This window comes from Neofelis nebulosa, chromosome 4, assembly GCF_028018385.1.
Source record: "Neofelis nebulosa isolate mNeoNeb1 chromosome 4, mNeoNeb1.pri, whole genome shotgun sequence".
NCBI classification, from domain to species: Eukaryota; Metazoa; Chordata; class Mammalia; order Carnivora; family Felidae; genus Neofelis; species Neofelis nebulosa.
In genome coordinates, this window is record NC_080785.1 from 69,656,586 (window position 1) to 69,669,827 (window position 13,242).

General features: G+C 39.1%; 1 long non-coding RNA gene across 1 annotated transcript in view; it reads left to right on the forward strand.

Moving 5' to 3' along the window:
• LOC131509362 (uncharacterized) overlaps positions 1-13,242 on the forward strand; it is a 344,805-nt gene extending 331,563 nt beyond the window's left edge. Inside the window, exon 3 of the long non-coding RNA XR_009260453.1 lies at positions 11,786-13,242. This is a non-coding gene — a long non-coding RNA (uncharacterized LOC131509362). The remainder of the gene's footprint in view (positions 1-11,785) is intronic.

Sequence of the window (13,242 nt, forward strand, 5' to 3'; positions counted from 1 at the left end):
TTCCTTTTCTGTTTAAATTATCCAGAGTAGGTTTTTGTTTGCTACTTGCATACTTACTCTATGAGCCTTCACATTTTTACTAGAATTTGATGAAAATCAAACAAATTACAGATCAGCACCAAATAATAAATAACATTCAATGGAATTTTATAAAACTTAAATATTCTTCCCCAACCCAGCCTCAGAGAATTTCCCAAAGTTAGTTTTTTCTTCCTGGGCTCCACACTCCACCATATTTTGGAGTATTTCTCTTTGATGCATACATCTTTTTCCAATTTCTTCCTCTTTCAGGCCTAAGAGGGCAGATCCTCTCTCCCAAGTTCTTATCTGTAACCTAAACTCAATATTTCTAATATATATTATGCAGAATAATCTCTTAACATCTACTCCAGAACAGGCTCACAAAATACTATTTCAAATTAAAAAAAACAAAGCCACTAATTTACTTCCAAATAATTATTACATAGTGGGGGGTAGGGGGACTGGGGTGCATAGATAAAACAGATTAGACATGTTGATACTCACTGAAACTAGGTGATGAATTCATAACAGCAATCTTTCTACATGTATCGATGTAATATAATAATAAAAAGCTTGTAAAAAAAACAAGTAGATAACACTTATGGGGTGCATGTAGCTATGAATAGGTTTTTTTCTGTAGATGTAGATCTCTCTCCTGTGGAAGTCTGTGTCTCTGGGGCAAGTGTTACAAATGGTAAGGGGCTGTGTGGAAACACTGTCCAATCCCATTTTTTATTTTTATTTTATGTTTTTAAGTTTATTTATTTATTTTGAGAGAGAGGGAGAACACATGGGGTGTCTGGGGAAAGGGGAGGGGCAGAGAGAGAGAGGGAGACAGAGAATCCTAAACAGGATCCACATGGTCAACTCAGAGCCCAAGGCAGGGCTTGATCTCCCGAACCATAAGATCGTGACTTGAGCAGAAATCAAGAGTCACACACTTAACCAACTGAGCCCCTAGGCACCCCTGTCCAATCCCTCTTTAAAATTTTTTTTAAGTGTTTATTTTTAAGAGAGAGAGAGAGAGCATGTGTGTGAAAGTAAGCACACAAGCAGGGGAGGGACACAGAGAGGGGGAGAGGGGGAGAGGGAGAGAATACCAAGCAGGATCCACAGTCAGCACAGAGCCTGATGAGGGGCTTGAACTTACAAACCGTGAGATCATGACCTGAGCTGAAATCAATAGTTGGACACTTAACTGAATGAATCACCCAGGTGCCCCAAATCCTGCTTTTTAAAAAAAGGCCTGTTAAGGTAGTTTCCTAAAACATGTAAATTCATAAACACAACTGCTCTCTCATTCTCCTCTCTGAAATTTGGCACACGTTATTCCCTCTACCTGGAATATCTGCCTCATCTCCTCCCCCCATATGTACCTGCTAACTTTTATTTGTATTTCAGATGTCACTTCCTTTGGAAGGCAGTTTTCCCTACACTAGCTTAGATTCCCCAGCTATTTGCCCCACAGTACTCTCTACTTCCCTTCTCAACACACATCACACATTCAGTGTGTGTGTCTGTGTCAACACTGTGTGCTCCGTGAAGGCAGGAACAAACTATGTCCTGTCTTCAGCTGTAGCCAGAGTGTTTATCATAGTGCCCAGGATATGGAAGGCATTTAACAAATATTTGTTAAATAAACAATTGAGAAAGTGATTGAGTGAAACTGGCTAAAAGCACTAACCTAGTTCCTGGTCAAATAGTGGGTAACAATACATACATGTTGAGAAAAGGAAGGAATGGAGAAATGGAGGTTTAGAACTAGAATTGTACAGAAAGGAAATGGATCTAGACGCAAATGGCATAGAATAGAATGCACATAAAGCACTCAAGTTTGATAACTCTGACCTTCTAAGTGAAGTAGGAGGTTAAGAAAATCGTGAGTAAATAGCAAGCAATAAAAATAAATCACATACAAATTTTGATTATTTTCATATATATTATATTTTCTTCCAATCTGTCATCATTGCATTCACGCTGGACGTATCTGTACCTCAAGGTCTATCAGTCCTGTTGTCACTTAATACAATTATCATATTTAACCCAGGAACAAAGGGCATTGACAGTTTTAGTTTTATTGTTTTAAGGGAAAACTTATTTTTTGGGTTAATGCTGTGAAAGTATGAGCCAAGATGGTATAGAAATGGGTAATTGTCTTTCCTCCTTTGTATTTATGTTTCTGTGCATCTTTGTAAGACTTTTGGTGAAAACCATTCCTTCATTGGGCTGGTGTGGTGGACATTAATGTAAATCTGAAATGTAATATCAAAATTCCCTCTTTTTTTTTCTCTTAGAATTGTCAAGGTTTTCTCTGGTAATTTTCTGATATTTCCCTACTGTCAGAGCAGGACTGATTTCTTTATCCCTAACTCAGAAAAAGCATTAGGCCCAGCCTTGAAATGAAAGTTTCCATAATATTTAATCTTTTTTTCTTCTTTTGCTGTAGCTTAAGTCCCATTACTCCTGGTCCTGCTCTTGTTGACTAATGAGGATAATTGGTCCCTTTCCTCCTGAAAACATCCTTTTATGTATTTTGGAGAGTTATTATGGCCCTTTTCAGCCCTCTCTTCTCTAGGCAGAACAGGCCTGATTCTCTTAACCTTTCCTCACAGGGCTGATTTTCCAAACCTTTGATCATTTTTGTTCTTCCCCTCTGAACTCTCTCCAATTTGTCTGTCTCTTTCAAAACGTGGTGCCCAGGAGAGAATTCAATCCTTCAGTTGAATCTTAACCAATATGGTATTAACCTGGCCAATGCTTAGTAGATGTGTAATAGAATCTTAAATATTATTTATCCAGATTCTGGTACAGAATGTTCTTTTATTTAAAAAATAATAGAAACTAGGGATCTTCATTTGACATTCAAAGTTCTTTAATAGTCCACATGATAGTATATCACAGGTATTTGAAAAGTAGCGAGATGTCAAACAATAGTGAACAGAGCTTGAGTTGGGGATACAAGATAACATTTTTAGAGTAGATGAGTTTCCTAAAGGAAAATAGAGCTTTTAAACAGTGAGAAAGATTTCCACAGTATTCTAAGTCTTTTTTCCCTGTTGTATAGGATCTGATACTTGCAAAAGAATTTATTCTATGTTTATGTTGCCTTGAGAATCTCCTGGGAATAAACTTTCACAACAATTCAAGTTGATCTAAGGCTTATTTTATTGATTTGCATCACAGCTTAATGTTATACTAGTAGTTACCAAAAACTATAATCCATGAGCTTATTGGACAAAAGGAAACAGAGTTCTTCCACTGAAATATGAGAAAAAAAATAAGGAATGGTTTAGAAGAAGATGCGCTTTGGGGCACCTGGGTGTCTCAGTTGGTTAAGTGTCCAATTTAGGCTCAGGTCATGGTCTTACAGTTTGTGAGTTCAAGCCCTACATTGGGCTCTGCGCTGAGGGCACCAAGCCTGCTTTGGATCCTCTGTCTCCCTCTCTCTCTCTCTCCCCCCCCCCCCCACCTCATGCTCTCTCTTCTCTTTTTCAAAAATACATAAATAAACATTAAAAAAATAAGAAGATGTGCTTTGCATGTTTTATAGCATTAAAGAACTAAGATTGTACCAAAACATCAGCTTAAGTTCTTTCGTCTGTACTGTCATTCAAATAATTTGCTACCCTCCTCCCTACCCCCAAAGACCCTAAGGAAAATATAAAAAACACATACAAGAAAACAGTGAGTAAATGGCAAACCTTGCTTTTGCATGGTTTAAACGCTAAAAGATGAGACAAGACAAAGAAGCATGAAACACTCAAAAAGCAGTTTAATGCTTCACTGCGTGGTACTAAGTATAAGTAAAATGATAATTTGGAGGATGGAGAGATCAGCATAGATTTAAAGAATAAAGAACAGGGGCGCCTGGGTGGCTCAGTCGGCTAAGCGGCCGACTTCGGCTCAGGTCATGATCTCACGGTCCGTGAGTTTGAGCCCCGAGTCGGGCTCTGTGCTGACAGCTCAGAGCCCGGAGCCTGTTTCAGATTCTGTGTCTCCCTCTCTCTGACCCTCCCCCGTTCATGCTCTGTCTCTCTCTGTCTCAAGGATAAATAAACGTTAAAAAAAATTTTTTTTTTAAGAATAAAGAATAGAATGGCTTCAGGGAAGAGATGGGCTTACAATGAGCCTTGAAAAATAGGCAGCAAAGAAGAAAGGGAGAGAGAAGAGGAGAAGCAAAGGCAGGAAAGGAGAAATTACCATGATGGGTTCAGAGGACAGAGAAGAAACTCACTTGGCTGGGATGGAGGAATGAGCAGAGGAACAGTGAGAAACTATTAAAGTGGACTATTTTTACGGGCTGTTTGAAAGTCAAGCAGGCACGTATGAATTCAATGTGGTGGGCAACTGAGGATTGATGAAAGTTACTATTTGGGAAGATTAGTCTGGTGGCAGCCTTCTGTGTGGATGGGACGAAGTGGGCGGGACAGTGCTAAAGCAAATGCAGCACCTGTGAGCGTTCTATCCATCATTAAGCGCTTTGGGCTGTCAAACTTGTCCTTTTAAATATTTGAGCCCAATTATTCTCCCTTTGCTATACGCTAGGTGACTTTCATACAAGTCAAAGAAACAGTCAAAGTGAAACATTTCAGTCTTAATCCATCAACACATGTATTTGAAGCACCTTAGAGACCCAGAAAGACCGTTTAAGTGTGGATATTAATAGAGAATTCAACTTGAAGTGCTGAACACTTTCTTTTGGGGGGTGGGGGCGCATGAGATGGAGACAGAGATAAAGAGAAGAGACAGGGAGAGAGAAGAGGAATCAATATGACCACTAGATGTCACTGTTGCCAGCCTACCTCAAGGTTAGAAGTACAGTATTCAGTGGGCTTAAAATTAAGTTTTCAAGGCAAGAGAAAAAATTTTAAATCCATAATATTTACAGTCAAAATGTTTCCTAACTTAGCTCTCCCTCACATCCAATCTCTTCCCAAGAGGCAAATTCTGACTACCTGTCTGAGAGCGGATTATAATTTCTAAAATAAACTGGCTCCAATTCTTGCATTCTTATTTTTAATACAGCTCCCTTCTTTAGCACTGGGCATTCAGCAGTGCTGCATGTAGGGCCGGCTGTTACTTCTTAAGCAGTGTACCAGCCAGATTGACTTAGTGGTTTAGTTCTTTTTCAAGTGATTTTAAAACATTTTATTCACCCAATATCTGACTTGGAGTGTTCAACTTACTTACATGGGTCAGAGGTCTATTGCTACAGCAGAACCCCAGAGTTCCTTGTGTCATAATGGAGTTTTTAATACAGTGACAATTTGGAAGCTCAAAGTGCACTGTCTCATGTGTAAACACAGTCCTCATTACTGAGCCAATGAAGATATTTTAGATATTCTAATTATTCAAGATGTTTAGCTATAGCTTATGTTCTGAACAGAGCATCCCATAACAATATCCTTTGTGTTCCCAATAAAGGCTTTTAAGTAGCTATGTATGTACTTTTTGTAAATAGGTACTACATAAAATGACTTCTGAAATATTTAATGACCATTTCCTATGGTAACTGAATTGTATTTAACTCAAATTCTTGGGTTTTTTTCTTGCTCCCCCAAAATACTATTTAAATTAAGGTGATGGGAAGCCAGACATGCACTAAAGTGGAAGCAAAGATTTCATACGCCTGACACGTTAAGCATCTGGACTTTTTTCCCACCTCATTTTCTTGGGCATAACAAAAGCATGTGATTCTAGCTCCTGTTTCTATCTCTGATAATTACTCCATAAAAGGGTTGAAGATAGGGTTACCACAAAATGTCATTTTGTTGGATTAAGGTTATTAAAGACAAAAATGCATAATTGTTCTTCAAATTCATGAGAGTGAATATAGATTTTTTTTAATTGGAAAGTTTTGTGATTTTTTACATTTTTGATGCTTCCAAACCTGAATCTTTTTCAGGAATTTTTGGAGGCATATGCAGTCAGATCTCTATGACTTGTAGGAAAAAATTACTTTTTATCTGCCCCCTCTCTCCCAGGCCTCTCCATCTCTGGAGAACTGCTTGGTCACTTCCACAGCTGGACCCCCAGGAGAACAAAATCAAAGAGACTCATCTTACAATGCATTCTACTTCATCTCACACGATGATTTCAGCCCACCAGACATTCCAGATTCAGGGCAATGTAGAGAATTCTGAACGTTCTGGTAGCAAGGCCCTTCAAGGTCCCAGCACATCCCACGATGTGCTGGTCCAGCAGTGTGCAAGCAGCCAGCTTTCCCAGGGTGCTGCATTTACAAAGAAAGATGTTCTTTCTCCTCCCCCACCCCTTCCAAAGAAAACTTTCTTCTCTTTCCACTTAATCTAACTCACCACAAAAGACAGATTCGGGCTGACAAATTCCTTGGGCAGCATCTATGCAATGCGGAATTGAATAACAAGAAAACTACCTCTCTTTATGTACCAAGAAAATGTGAAAAAGTACATCAATCCTTATGTTAAATGCCCCACAGAAACATACTTCTTTTTTTTTTTTTAATGTTTATTCATCTTTGAGAGAGAGAGAGAGAGAGAGAGAGAGACAGAGCGCAAGAGGGAGAGGGGCGGAGAGAGTGGGAGACACAGAACTGGAAGCAGGCTCCAAGCTGTCAACATGGAGCCCAATGCAGGGCTCGAACCCACAAACCACGAGATCATGACCTGAGCTGTACTTGGACGCTTAACCGACTGAACCACCCAAGCGCCCTAGAAACATACTTCTTTAAAACACTATAAACTGTGATGAGTTCTTGTGTTGCTATATTCAGATTTTCACACATTGGTTAACACATATTCTTTTTGCAGGCAAAAACTGAGATATAAAATACAAGAAACATTTCAAATAAAATGAAGCATTGAAACAATATGGATAACTTTCAAAAAAATCTTTTGATACTGAAGGAAAAATAGGATTGTTCTGTTTATCATGAAGTATATATAAATCAGATATCTGTAAACCTCAAATTAAGCTCACAGTTACCTTCATTAAATTTTCTGTAGCAATAATCCAGAAATCTTAATCAATCTGGAAAAGAAAACGTATATTGTGGAATCTATATTTTATAAGGTAAAATATTTACCCAAAAAATAAGTTTACATATTTTCCATTAGGAATCTTGGTAATAATACTTTGGGGAGTATGTTAATTCATTTGTAGGCCACTTGAAGCAACCAAAGGGAAACTACTGGTATTCCTCTATTCCACCAGAAGCCATGAAAATTTTTCCTAATTTATATGATGCAATAACATTTGCAACATAGTTGGTTATTTCCATTTGAGGTCAACTGTGGTAACAATAGAAAATCAGACATTTGGCAGAAATAGTAGGTTTAAGCTTAAAGAAACAGAAAAAACTTTTTCATCACTGGTAACTTGAAAAATAAGTTTGTGTTTGGTTATGTTAAAATGTCTTTGCAAATTAACAATCTGTTATCAGTAGTGACATTGATGGAATGTTTTAATCTGAATTAAAATTTAATAGTTTAGATGGAAAGCCCAGAACAGAGGGGCGGGGGGAGCGGCGGAATGTAATTAAAACTCTGGGCAAAGTGTCCCAGGAGAGATGTGTTCTACATGGTGACTTGTCTGGAGCTCTCTTTGGAAATGCTTTCACTCCGGATGCTCCCACACTCCAGGGCTGGACCTGTGCCAGTTGCACACCACATCCAAGCAAAGAGAAGGGATGTGAAATCAAGAGTTTGGCTTGGCTTTCCCAATCCCAAACCCTGCACAGTCAGTAAGAGAGAAGGAGGAGTTTGTGGCTACACAAGGCATTTCATAAACTGTTTCAGAGCATTTAAAATATATTTATATATTTTAATTTCTGCATTTACATCCATTTATCCTTTCAGGTGTTGCTGCTTCAGGGTGTGCGGTTAGCTCCGTCCAGAAAGACAAGGGTGCTCAGCTGAGAAAAGGCTGAGCACTGGCCAGGGCTACAGGACCTGAAGGAAGGTCCCCTGGCTTTAATTCACACAAGGCACTGCAGGGCTGTCAACTTCCTAACTGGCCTCACGCATTTTAAGAGAAGAGTCAACCTTGTATATTTCCTTGTGTCAAGGGCTCATTTCCCTTGAAAACGCGTTAATAAGTTAATAAGTGAACAACAATGAGATTTAGAGAAATCGGCACATTTTGAAGAAGTATTTTCAGTCTCTGTCCTCACCTGTAAATGCAGGAAACAAACACCAAGGTAATAATCACATAGGCAAAAAAGAGCTGAGCTGTTTAGGAACTCTGGGACTGGAGGAGGAGAACTTCTCCATGATGCTCTGCTTTGAAGAATCTGAAATACTAGCTTAGCCACCCACACTGCCTTGCTGCAGAACATTAAGAGTCCATGTCCTCTTGGGCTAAGGCATACATTCTCAGTGGTAGGATATCACCCCCAAGAAGGAGAAAACGATCTTATTCTTTATGTATGGATACACAGATATTTCATAAAGGGACATACTGTTTATCTGTGGTGTTAAAATATCAGGGGGAAGGAGATTAGGAAAACATGTCTGTAAAGGCTCCTGGAGAGAGTAGGGTATAATCACGAAAAACAGGTTGAGAAACATTGGATTCAGGCATTTTCCTCAGAAAAGCTCTGTCATGATTATGTTAGCAGGAACAACACAGAATCAAATGACTGACCTACAATTATTGAGCAACAATATACACAGTGTTCTACTTTAGCTATTGTAAGAGAACCGAAGAGATACAAAATTTTATTCCTTTTTTAAAAGGTGTGTATAGATTAGGTGGATGAGACTCTAGCACACGGTAAACTGATGTGAACATGAATATTTGAATATGCCAAGAACTGACTAGAATGTTTTTAATAATGTGAAACAGTTTATGAAAAGGGATAATAACTGTACACACAATAAGGTCAAGGGGAGCTCAAGGAAGATCAGAGCAGTGGTCAGGGAGGATTTCATACAGCTAATGGGATTTGACCTGGACCCTAGGATGGGAGGGGTTTGACTCAACAGAGAGGAGACGGGAAAGTATCCAAACAAGAAAATGGCTTTGGGGCTGAGGAACTGCATCAGAACACAGTAAGACTTTCAAGCCCAGAAGGAAAATAAAGTCTCAAGGGATCTGGAAAGAGCTTGGAGACTATGCCAAGTTTTGGCCAGTTTGAAAGTTGCACAGGGACCTTCTTTTTTTTTTCTTCTTCTTCACTAAAAAAGAAAAAGCAGGATAGCCATCTTAGCGCACACAAAGTGGTATCTCACTGTGTGGTTTTTTCATTTTAGGATTTTTATTTAGTAAAGTATACATATCATAAACTTTACCATTTTACGCATTTTCAGGTGTAGAGTTAAGTGGTATTACATACATCCACATTGTTATGTGACCATCACTACTATCCATCTCCAGAGCCATGCCATACTGAAACTCTATACCCATCAGAGAATAACCTTCCATCCCCCTCTTCTCCTGACCCTTGATAAACACTGTTCTACATTCTGTCTTTATGCATTTGATTGTTCTGGGTACTTCATATAAATGGAATCACACAATTTTTGTTCTTCTGTGTCTGGCCTAATTCATTCAGTGTAATGTCTTCAGGGTTCATCCATGTTGTAGCCAGTGTCAGAATTTCATTCTTTTTTAAAGCTGAAAAATATTCCATTGTGCCCAGCCTTTCCTTCTCCTTCCAGCTTTCTTGGTAATTAAAGCTAAAAGACTAAAAGTGTAGGCCTCCTTTCAAAGGCTTTAGAGTAGCAGCTATGGGGAGGACAGATGACTCCAGGTTGCACTGGGATCATTGAAAAGACATCCAACTAAGGGCAGAGATAAACACTGTCAAGAAAACTCCCTCCAGAGACAGGACTAGCGGGACTGGGACAGAGCAGAGCACATAGAGGAGGTCACCCCAGCAACCCACATCCCTGGCCTCAGCTGGGGAAGCTACTCTCAGAAGAGCTGCAGGGTGGCAGCTACCACAGTGACTGAGGAGGGCTAAGAAGTACTGAGGGTTGCAGCAAGGCAATGGAATTTTATCCGTGAAAATAAAATCAGGGAATTATTTGGTGTCAAATACCACTGATTTTGATCCCCAGGACTGAAGGGTAAAGAAAGAGGCATGCAGTTACAAGATGGTTAAAGAAGGAAAGAGCCGAACAGTAAGACAATAAAGTTATTGTGATACAGTGACAAAAAGAAAAGATACAATAGGGCATATTATTTTTTCTATAGGTGTATCAGTTATCTCCTGCTGCATAACAAAACACCCCAAAATTTAGTGGCTTAAAATCACTGTATTATTTCTTGCGAATCTATGAGTTGGCTGGAGGAATCTTCTCACCTGGGTCAAGTAAGGCAAGTAAGGTATAGTCACTAAGTCAGTAAGTTTTAGTTAGTAGCAGTTTCAGGTTGATAGCACTATAGAGGTAACTAGTGTGCCAATCAATGAAAAAGATGGCAAATGAAAAAGCTCTAGAGTATAGGGCAATTCCCCAGACAGGCAAAGCCTATGGGAAACCTTAGGTAACCTGGAAATCCAAAGGAAAGAAAAATAGGGGCACTTAAAGACAGGCGGTCAATTAGATAAGTTGCACCTATTTTGCAAATTTTTTTCTCAAGGTTAGAAATTGTTGCAAAACAACAACAACAACACAACTCTGTAGCCTCCAATCTTATGCTACGTGTTATTTCTGCTATTTGTGATTATTTTCTGGCAGAAAAAAAAATGCAAAAAAGGAAAAGCCTCAGTAACTAAGGTTATATCTTATGCATGGGAATTATCAATAATTTTAAAAGTATAAAAGTTGGGAGGTGTGATTCATTTACAATTCCATCTTGAAGTATAATGTTTCAATATCATAAAAAAACTCTATAACTTATCTGTATAATCTTAGAAATGTACTTAGTTTCTCTGGGCCTCGGTAAAAAAAAAAGAAAAAGTTTTACTCACTTTTAAACCCAGATATAATTCGTTTCCTACTTACAAACAAAGAGCTATACCGAGTAATTTTTTTAGCACTTTCCGGATCAGAAATCTATGACTCAGGGACTACTTAGTTTTCCCAACACATCCACAGGTATCTTACTACAGACCATCATACTTTGAGATTAGGGAACAATCACGTCAGAATTAAATCTAATGAAATCAAAAGCTGTGCAGCTGCCTGCAGTATAGACATCAGAGATAGCATGCAAGTTTCATCTGAAGCATCACTATCAGTTTACTGAGGCTGACTTGAGTACTGGGGTAAGAAGGATTCTGAAGCCAATGCCAGGCTGAGCAAATCTTGTGTTTTAATCTCACTCTTCAAGTGGGACAGTGTAAGGAGGCAGGATATGGCTGTGTGAACTACATGTTTACCATCTCTGCAATGTCAGTTAAGGATAATTAGGAAGTATAAAAATCTACCAATGACACTGCTTGCTATTTCCTAGAGAAGGAGACACTTGAACTCAGCCTTACAATGGGTAAATTTTGGTGGATAAGGAAGAGGGCAGGCCCTGGTGTTATGCCACATACATATATATACATCCTATATGATATATATAGGAGAGGTGAACAAGGACAGGTATTAAAACCATGGACTGGCTCTCTCAACCTCCATTTACCTTCTTTCTAGTTGCTTTCATGTACACCAAGATTTCTTTACAATTAGAATTCTGACTGCAATGATAGGCACTATATTACATGTAGAAGGCAGAAGTGAAGGAGAAGGCATTTTCATACTTTTAGCTCTTTCTGCTAGCTACCGGGTATGAAAATGAATTTGGGGTTTTGTTTTTAACCTCAATCACATTCTAGTGTTTCTTTTTTCTCCAGATTCTTTGGGTGAGAGGCAACTACAGTAGCAGTGATGGCAGAAGCTTCTGATCCTTCCTGGATTGCTCCAACGTGTTTGCGAATTAAATCTATTTGGTAGCAGCCTCCATGGTGCTCCAGGAGTCATCCTTGGATGCCCGGCCTAGACTCTTCCTCTAGCCCTTCTGACACTTCTGCAAGCACCCAACTGCCTCTACTTAAGTCCCATGGTGCCTGAAACATCTAGAATGACTTCTGCTTTCTACACTGAACCCCAATATAGAGAAGAATGATCAAAGATGTAGAGGTGAAAAGGTTTGTGGTATAACATGGAACAAGGAAGAAATCAGCTTGACTGAAGAAACAGGGTTGGGGAGCTCAAGGATGGAGATATACTGGAACAATGTGGTCATATCCAGACTCTGGAAGCCTTTCGTGCCACGATGTGGAGCTGAGACTAGGTCTGGTAGGAAATGGCTATCACCGTGGAGTCAGAATAGGGTAGAGGGGGATAGAGTGGAACATGTAAGGGCTGTAAGCAGGAAGACTAATTCGAGGATATTGCAATGGCAGGGTTTGAGATGAGGAGGGCTTAGAATAAAGTAGAGAGGCTGGAGTGAAAAAGGAAAAAGTAAATTCAAAGGTACAAGAAAAGACTGAAAGTTGAGGATAACATATAAAAGAGGCAATATCCCGGACATCAAAAGTTCACTTGGTTAAAACGCTAATTTGTCACAAAATAAATATAACTGCAATGGACATACGTATAATCTCAGGAGCTACAACTTTATTCAACTGATGTTAAAATTTGTATTTTTCTCACTTGGTTTCTTCCTCTTACAGGCGGGTGGGGATAGGTTTGGTAAAACAGCATCAAAGTTAGACAAACTGGTTCTGATCCATCTCTAGGCTCCACCTGCTGACACTGCTCCCTTTCACTGCTGAATCACTGCAGACAGTGTCCAAGTAAAATAATAATCCCTGAGATTCTGGAATGTTGCCCTATCCTGGCAGTGTAAACCTAGCAAAAGAAAGGCCAAGAGTGAAGAAACGTCCCCTGAGAAGTCTGCTCCCAAGCCACCAAAGTTTCTGCCCTAGTTCCCAGGCTAGTCAAGCTCTCTCAAGTTATAGTAATTGTTCCTCTTTATTGAGAGCCTACTATGCCCAAGCACTGAGCCAAGAGATTTCCATCTGGCAATCTCATTTACCACCATGACAATCTTTACAGTAAACACTTTCTTCATAATTAGACAAATGAGAAAACTGAGGCTCAGAAAGTGGACAAAAATTTTGACTAATTTGTATAACCAATTTATACCATCACCTTAAAACTGGAAATAAGGGTGAATTACAGAACTTAGGAGAAGACAATTGGCTCACCCTCTCCTACCCAGATAACAGATAAACTCTCAAATATGGGTTGTCATTGGTCAGGCATTATCATTATTACATACTTTAGAAAAAGTATAAAGGAAATA